We start from the raw sequence: 12,796 nt of genomic DNA on the forward strand, positions 1-12,796 counted from the left end.
GTTAATATCACTATATCTAGGAGCACTCTACTTGTTATCATCACTATGTCTAGGAGCACTCTGCTTGTTATCATCACTATATTTAGGAGCACTCTGCTTGTTATCAGCACTATATCTAGGAGCACTCTACTTGTTATCATCACTATATCTAGGAGCACTCTGCTTGTTATCACTATATCTAGTAGCACTCTACTTGTTATCATCACTATATCTAGGAGCACTCTATTTGTTAATATCACTATATCTAGGAGCACTCTACTTGTTATCATCACTATGTCTAGGAGCACTCTGCTTGTTATCATCACTATATTTAGGAGCACTCTGCTTGTTATCAGCACTATATCTAGGAGCACTCTACTTGTTATCATCACTATATCTAGGAGCACTCTGCTTGTTATCACTATATCTAGTAGCACTCTACTTGTTATCATCACTATATCTAGTAGCACTCTATTTGTTAATATCACTATATCTAGGAGCACTCTACTTGTTATCATCACTATATCTAGGAGCACTCTACTTGTTATCATCACTATATCTAGTAGCACTTTACTTGTTATCATCACTATATCTAGGAGCACTCTACTTGTTATTATCACTATATCTAGGAGCACTCTACTTGTTAATATTACTATATCTAGGAGCACTCTACTTGTTATCATCACTTTATCTAGGAGCACTCTACTTGTTAATATCACTATGTCTAGGAGCACTCTACTTGTTATCATCACTATATCTTGGAGCACTCTACTTGTTATCATCACTATATCTAGTAGCACTCTACTTGTTAATATCACTATATCTAGGAGCACTCTACTTGTTATCATCACTATATTTAGGAGCACTCTGCTTGTTATCAGCACTATATCTAGGAGCACTCTACTTGTTATCATCACTATATCTAGGAGCACTCTGCTTGTTATCACTATATCTAGTAGCACTCTACTTGTTATCATCACTATATCTAGGAGCACTCTATTTGTTAATATCACTATATCTAGGAGCACTCTATTTGTTATTATCACTATATCTAGGAGCACTCTACTTGTTAATATCATTATATCTAGGAGCACTCTACTTGTTAATATCACTATATCTAGGAGCACTCTGCTTGTTAGCATCACTATATTTAGGAGCACTCTACTTGTTATCATCACTATATCTAGGAGCACTCTACTTGTTATCAGCACTATATCTTGGAGCACTCTGCTTGTTATCATCACTATATCTTGGAGCACTCTACTTGTTATCATCACTATATCTTGGAGCACTCTGCTTGTTATCATCACTATATCTTGGAGCACTCTACTTGTTTTCCTCACTATTAGGGATGAGCGAACTCGAACTGTATAGTTCGGGTTCGTACCGAATTTTGGGGTGTCCGTGACACGGACCCGAACCCGGACATTTTCGTAAAAGTCCGGGTTCGGGTTCGGTGTTCGTCGCTTTCTTCGCGCTTTTGTGACGCTTTCTTGGCGCTTTTTGAAAGGCTGCAAAGCAGCCAATCAACAAGCGTCATACTACTTGCCCCAAGAGGCCATCACAGCCATGCCTACTATTGGCATGGCTGTGATTGGCCAGAGCACCATGTGACCCAGCCTCTATTTAAGCTGGAGTCACATAGCGCCGCCCGTCACTCTGCTCTGATTAGCGTAGGGAGAGGTTGCGGCTGCGACAGTAGGGCGAGATTAGGCAGATTAACTCCTCCAAAGGACTTGATTAACTGATCGATCTGCAGCTGTGGATCATTGAGCTGCTGATCCTCAATTGCTCACTGTTTTTAGGCTGCACAGACCGTTTGTCAGTCTCATTTTTCTGGGGTGATCGGCGGCCATTTTGTGTCTTGTGGTGCGCCAGCACAAGCTGCGACCAAGTGCATTTAACCCTCAATGGTGTGGTTGTTTTTTGGCTAAAGCCTACATCAGGGTGAAGCTGTCACACCAAGTGCATTTAACCAGCAATAGTCTGTTCATTTTTTGGCCATATACTACATCAGGGGCAAGCTGCGCCTGTCACCAAGTGCATTTAACCCTCAATGGTGTGGTTGTTTTTTGGCTAAAGCCTACATCAGGGTGAAGCTGTCACACCAAGTGCATTTAACCAGCAATAGTCTGTTCATTTTTTGGCCATATACAAAATCAGGGGCAAGCTGCGCCTGTCACCAAGTGCATTTAACCCTCAATGGTGTGGTTGTTTTTTGGCTAAAGCCTACATCAGGGTGAAGCTGTCACACCAAGTGCATTTAACCAGCAATAGTCTGTTCATTTTTTGGCCATATACAAAATCAGGGGCAAGCTGCGCCTGTCACCAAGTGCATTTAACCCTCAATGGTGTGGTTGTTTTTTGGCTAAAGCCTACATCAGGGTGAAGCTGTCACACCAAGTGCATTTAACCAGCAATAGTCTGTTCATTTTTTGGCCATATCCCAGTCTAATTCTGTCACTAAATCCATACCGGTCACCCAGCGCCTAAATACTAGGCCTCAAATTTATATCCAGCTAAATCTGTCCCTAGTGCTGTAGCTGGGCGAGTTATTTAGTGTCCGTTCAAGCACATTTCTTGTTCTGGGTTGAAGTACAATTCCCAATTTAGCAATTTCATAATTTAGTGGTTCCTGCTATATCAGAGCTCTTTGAAATCTATCCCAAAAAGGGTATATAATATTGAAGGTGCACATAGGGTCATTCAGAATAACTTCACACACACGCTTCTGTGCATTTCCAAGTCTAATTCTGTCACTAAATCCATACCGGTCACCCAGCGCCTAAATACTAGGCCTCAAATTTATATCCAGCTAAATCTGTCCCTAGTGCTGTAGCTGGGCGAGTTATTTAGTGTCCGTTCAAGCACATTTCTTGTTCTGGGTTGAAGTACAATTCCCAATTTAGCAATTTCATAATTTAGTGGTTCCTGCTATATCAGAGCTCTTTGAAATCTATCCCAAAAAGGGTATATAATATTGAAGGTGCACATAGGGTCATTCAGAATAACTTCACACACACGCTACTGTGTATTTCCAAGTCTAATTCTGTCACTAAATCCATACCGGTGACCCAGCGCCTAAATACTAGGCCTCAAATTTAATTCCCTCTAAATCTCTCGTTACCCACCGCTGTACTGTTGTTGCTGGGCAAGATATTTAGTGTCCGTCAAAGCACATTTTTTGTTCTGGGTTGAAGTACAATTCCCAATTTAGCAATTTCATAATTTAGTGGTTTCTGCTATATCAGAGCTATTTGAAATCTATCCCTAAAAGGGTATATAATATTGAAGGTGCACATAGGGTCATTCAGAATAACTTCACACACACCCGCTACTGTGTATTTCCAAGTCTAATTCTGTCACTAAATCCATACCGGTGACCCAGCGCCTAAATACTAGGCCTCAAATTTAAATCCCTCTAAATCTCTCGTTACCGTTGTCCTGTTGTAGCTGGGAAAGTTATTTAGTGCCCGTCAAAGCACATTTTTTGTTCTGGGTTGAAGTACAATTCCCAATTTAGCAATTTCATAATTTAGTGGTTCCTGCTATATCAGAGCTATTTGAAATCTATCCCAAAAAGGGTATATAATATTGAAGGTGCACATAGGGTCATTCAGAATAACTTCACACACACGCTTCTGTGCATTTCCAAGTCTAATTCTGTCACTAAATCCATACCGGTGACCCAGCGCCTAAATACTAGGCCTCAAATTTAATTCCCTCTAAATCTCTCGTTACCCACCGCTGTACTGTTGTTGCTGGGCAAGATATTTAGTGTCCGTCAAAGCACATTTTTTGTTCTGGGTTGAAGTACAATTCCCAATTTAGCAATTTCATAATTTAGTGGTTTCTGCTATATCAGAGCTATTTGAAATCTATCCCTAAAAGGGTATATAATATTGAAGGTGCACATTGGGTCATTCAGAATAACTTCACACACACCCGCTACTGTGTATTTCCAAGTCTAATTCTGTCACTAAACCCATACCTGTCACCCAGCGCCTAAATACTAGGCCTCAAATTTAATTCCCTCTAAATCTCTCGTTACCCACCGCTGTACTGTTGTTGCTGGGCAAGATATTTAGTGTCCGTCAAAGCACATTTTTTGTTCTGGGTTGAAGTACAATTCCCAATTTAGCAATTTCATAATTTAGTGGTTTCTGCTATATCAGAGCTATTTGAAATCTATCCCTAAAAGGGTATATAATATTGAAGGTGCACATAGGGTCATTCAGAATAACTTCACACACACCCGCTACTGTGTATTTCCAAGTCTAATTCTGTCACTAAACCCATACCTGTCACCCAGCGCCTAAATACTAGGCCTCAAACGCAGCCGCCTGTCTACAGCCAATGTGGACAAGCTGACGTTCATAAAAATGAACCAGGCATGGATCCCACAGGATCTGTCCGTCCCTTGTCCAGATTAGACATTAACTACCTCCCCTTAACCATATATTATTGGACTCCAGGGCACTTCCTCATTCAATCCTATTTTTATTTTCATTTTACCATTATATTGCGAGGCTACCCAAAGTTGAATGAACCTCTCCTCTGTCTGGGTGCCGGGGCCTAAATATATGCCAATGGACTGTTCCAATGTTGGGTGATGTGAAGCCTGATTCTCTGCTATGACATGCAGACTGATTCTCTGCTGACATGAAGCCAGATCCTCTGTTACGGGACCTCTCTCCTCTGCCTGGGTGCCTGGGCCTAAATATCTGACAATGGACTGTTACAGTGGTGGGTGACGTGAAGCCTGATTCTCTGCTATGACATGCAGACTAATTCTCTGCTGACATGAAGCCAGATTGTCTGTTACGGGACCTCTCTCCTCTGCCTGGGTGCTGGGCCTAAATATATGACAATGGACTGTTGCAGTGGTGGCTGACGTGAAGCCTCATTCTCTGCTATGACATGCAGACTGATTCTCTGCTGACATGAAGCCAGATTGTCTGTTACGGGACCTCTCTCCTCTGCCTGGGTGCTGGGCCTAAATATATGCCAATGGACTGTTGCAGTGGTGGCTGACGTGAAGCCTGATTCTCTGCTATGACATGCAGACTGATTCTCTGCTGACATGAAGCCAGATTGTCTGTTACGGGACCTCTCTCCTCTGCCTGGGTGCTGGGTAGTGTTGAGCGCGAATATTCGAAAAGCTAATTTTTTTCGCGAATATCGCAACTTCGCGATTTCGCGAATATTTCGAATATAGTGCTATATATTCGTAAAAACGAATATTCGTTTTTTGTTTTTTCCCCCCCCCACAAAATTACAGTACACATATAATTGATTGTTTCCCAAAGGTCCAACAGCTCAGATCTTACTCACATTGCCTAGAAAGTGATTGAGGCGCGAATCTTCGTAAGGCGATTTTATTAGCGCACATGCGAATATCGGCACGTCCCAGAACAGAGGCAAAGGGCTTTGCATTCATACATTAGTGAATTGAGTTGCGAATCTTCGTAAGGCGATTTTATTAGCGCACATGCGAATATCGGCACGTCCCAGAACAGAGGCAAAGGGCTTTGCATTCATACATTAGTGAATTGAGTTGCGAATCTTCGTAAGGCGATTTTATTAGCGCACATGCGAATATCGGCACGTCCCAGAACAGAGGCAAAGGGCTTTGCATTCATACATTAGTGAATTGAGTTGCGAATCTTCGTAAGGCGATTTTATTAGCGCACATGCGAATATCGGCACGTCCCAGAACAGAGGCAAAGGGCTTTGCATTCATACATTAGTGAATTGAGTTGCGAATCTTCGTAAGGCGATTTTATTAGCGCACATGCGAATATCTACACTTGTCCCAGAACAGAGGCAAAGGGCTTTGCATTCATACATTAGTGATTGAATTGAGCTGCGAATCTTCGTAAGGCGATTTTATTAACGCAAATGCAAATATCTACACTTGTCCCCAGAACAGAGAGGCAAAGGCCTGTGCATTCATATAGTATAGCACCATATTCGCGAATACGTAGAACTTCGTAAAATTCGATTTACGAATATTCGTATTTTTTATTTTACTTTCCACCTTACAGATTACATTGATCTGTACTCTGTCAACTACTGTCATCACCCCCCACTGTATCTCGATTGATTCCCAAAAGTCTCACATTCCCTAGAAAGTGATTGAGTTGCGAATCTTCGTAAGGCGATTTTATTAGCGCACATGCGAATATCTACACTTGTCCCAGAACAGAGGCAAAGGGCTTTGCATTCATACATTAGTGATTGAATTGAGCTGCGAATCTTCGTAAGGCGATTTTATTAACGCAAATGCAAATATCTACACTTGTCCCCAGAACAGAGAGGCAAAGGCCTGTGCATTCATATAGTATAGCACCATATTCGCGAATACGTAGAACTTCGTAAAATTTGATTAACGAAAATTCGTATTTTTTATTTTACTTTCCACCTTACAGATTACATTGATCTGTACTCTGTCAACTACTGTCATCACCCCCCACTGTATCTCGATTGATTCCCAAAAGTCTCACATTCCCTAGAAAGTGATTGAGGTGCGAATCTTCGTAAGGCGATTTTATTAGCGCACATGCGAATATCTACACTTGTCCCAGAACAGAGGCAAAGGGCATTGCATTCATACATTAGTGATTGAATTGAGTTGCGAATCTTCGTAAGGCGATTTCATTAGCGCACATGTGAATTTTGCATAGCATATGTATTATGCGATGCGAAAATTCGAATTATCGCATATGCGAAATAATAACGAATTTGAATAATCGCGAATATTTTACGAATATTCTTTCGAATATTCACAAAATTTCGCGAATTCGAATATGGGACATGCCGCTCAACACTAGTGCTGGGCCTAAATTTATGACAATGGACTGTTGCAGTGGTGGGTGACGTGAAGCCTCATTCTCTGCTATGACATGCAGACTGATTCTCTGCTGACATGAAGACAGATTCTCTGTTACGGGACCTCTCTCCTCTGCCTGGGTGCTGGGCCTAAATATATGCCAATGGACTGTTGCAGTGGTGGCTGACGTGAAGCCTCATTCTCTGCTATGACATGCAGACTGATTCTCTGCTGACATGAAGCCAGATTCTCTGTTACGGGACCTCTCTCCTCTGCCTGGGTGCTGGGCCTAAATATATGCCAATGGACTGTTGCAGTGGTGGCTGACGTGAAGCCTCATTCTCTGCTATGACATGCAGACTGATTCTCTGCTGACATGAAGCCAGATTGTCTGTTACGGGACCTCTCTCCTCTGCCTGGGTGCTGGGCCTAAATATATGCCAATGGACTGTTGCAGTGGTGGCTGACGTGAAGCCTCATTCTCTGCTATGACATGCAGACTGATTCTCTGCTGACATGAAGACAGATTCTCTGTTACGGGACCTCTCTCCTCTGCCTGGGTGCCGGGGCCTAAATATCTGAGAATGGACTGTTCCAGTGGTGGGTGACGGGAAGCCAGATTCTCTGCTATGGAACCTCTCTCCAATTGATTTTGGTTAATTTTTATTTATTTAATTTTTATTTTTATTCATTTCCCTATCCACATTTGTTTGCAGGGGATTTACCTACATGTTGCTGCCTTTTGCAGCCCTCTAGCTCTTTCCTGGGCTGTTTTACAGCCTTTTTAGTGCCGAAAAGTTCGGGTCCCCATTGACTTCAATGGGGTTCGGGTTCGGGACGAAGTTCGGATCGGGTTCGGATCCCGAACCCGAACATTTCCGGGATGTTCGGCCGAACTTCTCGAACCCGAACATCCAGGTGTTCGCTCAACTCTACTCACTATATCTTGGAGCAATCTGCTTTTTTTCACTATATCTTGGAGCACTCTACTTGTTAATATCATTATATCTAGGAGCACTCTGCTTGTTAGCATCACTGTATCTAGGAGCACTCTACTTGTTATCATCACTATATCTAGGAGCACTCTATTTGTTAATATCATTATATCTAGGAGTACTCTGCTTGTTATCATCACTGTATCTAGGAGCACTCTACTTGTTAATATCACTATATCTAGGAGCACTCTACTTGATATCATCACTATATCTAGGAGCACTCTGCTTGTTAATATCACTATATCTAGGAGCACTCTACTTGATATCATCACTATATCTAGGAGCACTCTACTTGTTTTCCTCACTATATCTAGGAGCACTCTATTTGTTAATATCACTATATCTAGGAGCACTCTACTTGTTAATATCATTATATCTAGGAGCACTCTACTTGTTAATATCATTATATCTAGGAGCACTCTGCTTGTTATCATCACTATATCTTGGAGCACTCTACTTGTTATCATCACTATATCTAGGAGCACTCTGCTTGTTATCATCACTATGTCTAGGAGCACTCTGCTTGTTATCATCACTATATCTTGGAGCACTCTGCTTGTTATCATCACTATATCTTGGAGCACTCTGCTTATTATCATCACTATATGTAGAAGCACTCTACTTGTTATCATCACTATATCTAGGAGCACTCTGCTTGTTATCATCACTATATCTTGGAGCACTCTGCTTGTTATCATCACTATATCTTGGAGCACTCTACTTGTTTTCCTCACTATATCTTGGAGCACTCTGCTTATTATCATCACTATATGTAGAAGCACTCTACTTGTTATCATCACTATATCTAGGAGCACTCTGCTTGTTATCATCACTATATCTTGGAGCACTCTGCTTGTTATCATCACTATATCTTGGAGCACTCTACTTGTTATCATCACTATATCTAGGAGCACTCTACTTGTTATCATCACTATATGTAGAAGCACTCTACTTGTTATCATCACTATATCTAGGAGCACTCTGCTTGTTATCATCACTATATGTAGAAGCACTCTACTTGTTATCATCACTATATCTAGGAGCACTCTGCTTGTTATCATCACTATATCTTGGAGCACTCTGCTTGTTATCACTATAGCTAGAAGCACTCTACTTGTTTTCCTCACTATATCTTGGAGCACTCTGCTTATTATCATCACTATATGTAGAAGCACTCTACTTGTTATCATGACTATATCTAGGAGTGTTCTGGTTCTGCTCAATGGTCAGGTAGGCTGATACACTGCTCCAAATTAGATAGATACTTGCATGAACGGCGAGAGAAATAACTCTGACACTAGATAAGGTCAAATCATAACTGTAATTTATTGGGTGGGGGCTTCACATTATAGACTGAGAGGAATTCCTGGCAGTTTCAAGTCTTTGCAGAAAATAGTTTCAATCATAGAATTCATACTGGGGGTTGTCTCTCTGCATACTGGGGGTTGTCTCTCTGCATACTGGGGGTTGTCTCTCTGCATACTGGGGGTTGTCTCCCTGCATACTGGGGGTTGTCTATCTGCATACTGGGGGTTGTCTCCCTGCATACTGGGGGTTGTCTCTCTGCAAACTGGTTGTTGTCTCTCTGCATACTGGGGGTTGTCTCTCTGCATACTGGGGGTTGTCTCTCTGCATACTGGGGGTTGTCTCCCTGCATACTGGTGGTTGTCTCTCTGCATACTGGGGGTTGTCTCCCTGCATACTGGGGGTTGTCTCTCTGCAAACTGGTTGTTGTCTCTCTGCATACTGGGGGTTGTCTCTCTGCATACTGGGGGTTGTCTCTCTGCATACTGGGGGTTGTCTCTCTGCATACTGGGGGTTGTCTCTCTGCATACTGGGGGTTGTCTCTCTGCATACTGGGGGTTCTCTCTCTGAATACTGGGGGTTGTCTCTCTGCATACTGGGGGTTGTCTCTCGGACAGACACCATTTTGTAAGTGACAAGTGTCCATTATATTCCACAGTCCCTCCTTGGATTCTTGATTGTAGAACTTTCCCTGCCTAGTGAACCCCTGGGAATACCATTCGCAATCCTCTTCACCCACAGTGGCGACAACCTACCCCTTTTGGGTAGACTCCCGGTTAATCGGACTTATGGTAGTTCCCTGGGATTCATCTTTCCCTATCTCGGTACGGCATCATAATCGGTGGGGGAACTTGTGTTGAATTCTTCGGTTTCCATTTCTTCTTCACCATAGAGCAGCATGATGGGCTGTTCAGTAGTTGAGGTCACAATTTTTCACCAATTTTTCGGACACGGGGTACAAGGCAACATAACACTGCTGACATTAATACTAGCATCAAGAATATCACCATGCCTATCTGGGTGAGGAAGGATTGCCAGTTCCAGTTCTTGAACCCTCCAAAGTACTCCTCCCATGGCTCTGTTACCCCGGAGCTTGTTTATCGCTTCCCTTTGGGACCGGTGTTATCTGGGATGTCGGTGCAGCAAGTTTCCCCAATCATCTTACCAACTCCCCCAGTCTCAGCCAGGATCATATCTAGGGCCATCCTCTTCTGAAAGGCCACAGCAGACGTGGCCTCTAACTGTGGGGTCATCTTCTAGTATGTGAAGGGGCATTATGGCTTTCGCTAGGGCTCATCCACCGGACCAATTGCCTTCTAACCTAGTTCTTATTTTTCCGTCTCCACAGATCCAATAGATGACCCCCAAAGATACCCTCTGATTCTGGGTTTCAGTGGACCGGTGGCTGTAGGATGAGCAGTACCCCTCTGTGACGTGGCCCAGGAATCTCTGACTGCCAGGGTTGCAGTAACAGGTGTAGTTACCGGGGTATATGGCTATGCCTTCACCTGGTTTGGGGGTTTTTACTACCAGGGGGTATTTTCTTCCACGTTTCACAGGCAGAGTCATTCACGCTAGTGTTGGTGTATAGGCTGAGGAAGCAGCTTTCAGTCTCAGGAGGCAGATGCAAGGGCACAGTGCCTAGGTGCGGGTGTCCCCCCCCGCATATGTAACAGTTCATCTTATTGTGTGTGTCAGTATTGTATTCCATCCATTCTAACCACAGGTTGGTGTCAGAATATCCTGTCTTGGCGGCCATAGTATCTTCAAAGGTGGGGTCTGCTATGGCTGTCATCTGCCTAAGGGAGGTAGTGTAGGGTTTGGACGGACCATTCTCTATCTTTGTGAGATTATGTAGGTCTTTCAGGTGGAACATGCCCTTGTCCCCAGCAGTTACCCCCATCCAGGTGCCTATAAGGTATGTCCCTGCGTCATTGGGGCTGGGGTTTTCTATTGTGAGGGTAAGTGGCATGTTGGAGCCTGTCTGTCCACTTGGGTGGCATCTTCCACTCTAAAACAGTGTCATGCAGGTAAGCAAAGATTGACCCATTTTGTCTCGGGCACTCTGAGGTCTGTATCCCCATGGGTCACCCGTGTTCCACCCAACTGCTCCCCATGAGTTACACTGTTCCCCATACTGGTTATCAGTGACACAGTTGTATGTGGATCTATGGCTGCCGGTTTGGTATATGCTACATTGCCATGCTGGCATTGGGCACAATACTAGACTGCAGTAATTGAATTTGAAGGTAGCCACCGGAATGCTGGAGAAATTAATCCAAAAAGTGGTCAATATGTAGACATCCTTCTCTTTTTGTTGGGTGATGGCCACTTGTCCTCCTGTCTTTGGAAGATTCTGTGTATATGTGACCGTGTAGGTGTAGACAAAAAGTAGCAGAGCGATAACTGTTGCAACAGGCATCATGCAGATTCAGCTGAGGTTCCCTCAATATCTGGAGCTGGCACATTGCAATGTGATGCGTGGATCGAGTTAGGTCTCCCCTCGAGTTTTGCAGAAGTTGGGGTGGTCAGCAGCACCTGGTAAGGTCCCTCGTATCGTGGTTCGAGGGTGCTTCTGATATGCTTCTTGACCACCACCCACTCTCCAGGTTTCAGAGTGTGGCTTCCTTCTAGGGAGTTAGGATCTGGAATGGAAGAGAAAACTTGTGCATGTATGTTAGACAATTGTTTACTCAGAGCTATCACATATTTGGCAACAGATTCATAATGCATTTGCAACTGTTGCAGGAAATACTGTCCCATCCTTGGCCCTGTCCCAAACAGGATCTCGTATGGTGTCAGTTTGGGTGGAGGCCTTGGTGTGTGCCTAACTGAAAAGAGTGCTATAGGCAAGCACTGAACCCAATTGAGCCCTGTCTCCCTGGTCATCTTCAACATTTTTGACTTCAACTCCCCGTTCAATCTTTCAACTTTGCCGCTGCTTTGGGGCCTGTAGGGGGTGTGATACACCAGGTGCAACCCTACCATTTCCCAGACTTCTTGGGTTAATCTGGCAGTGAATGCTGGGCCCTGATCACTCTCAATGACCTCAGGTACTCCGAACCTACAGACAAGCTCCTGCATCAGTTTTTTTTAGCAGTAGTGGTTGCTGTCTGATTTCGAACAGGGTAGGCTTCTGGCCACCCAGAGAACAAGTCTATCACTACCAGCACATATTGAAAGCCTTGGCACATTGGCATCTGGATGTGGTTGATTTGTATCCTCTGAAAGGGATATAAGGGCTTTGGGAGACATTTCCGGGGCGTGGGCTCAGTTCTATCTGGATTACACTATGTGCAGATGAGGCACGCTTGGGGCCTCCCATATTTTATCAATTAGCTCTTTCATGATGGTTTTGGATTGGTGGGTGGGCCCATGAGCTATTGTGGCTATTAGGGGATAGAGAGTTCTGGTTAGGCATACTCTCTTTCCCTGTCTCCAGAGTCCGGATTCTTCTTCGAGGGCTGACTCTTTCAACCAGGTTTCCTTTTCCCTGGAAGTGGCCTGTTTCTGCATTTGTTTCAGTAGGTCCCATGTGACTTCCTCTTGCTCCAGATCTTCTTGTCAGGATCTGTTCTGTCTGGGCTCCTTCCTCTTCCATTGCTTTACCTTGATCACTGCCACTTGAGTGGGCAGGAGTACTGCTGCCATTAGGGCCGCTACTGCTGAAGCATTCTGTGTATAT

At 43.7% G+C, this 12,796-nt stretch overlaps 1 protein-coding gene across 1 annotated transcript in view; it reads left to right on the forward strand.

Moving 5' to 3' along the window:
- LOC122923284 (glycine N-methyltransferase-like) overlaps positions 1-12,796 on the forward strand; it is a 52,227-nt gene that overhangs the window by 7,130 nt on the left and 32,301 nt on the right. The gene's annotated exons all lie outside the window — the stretch shown is intronic.

The sequence above is a fragment of the Bufo gargarizans genome, unplaced genomic scaffold, assembly GCF_014858855.1.
Source record: "Bufo gargarizans isolate SCDJY-AF-19 unplaced genomic scaffold, ASM1485885v1 original_scaffold_1447_pilon, whole genome shotgun sequence".
Classification (NCBI taxonomy): Eukaryota; Metazoa; Chordata; class Amphibia; order Anura; family Bufonidae; genus Bufo; species Bufo gargarizans.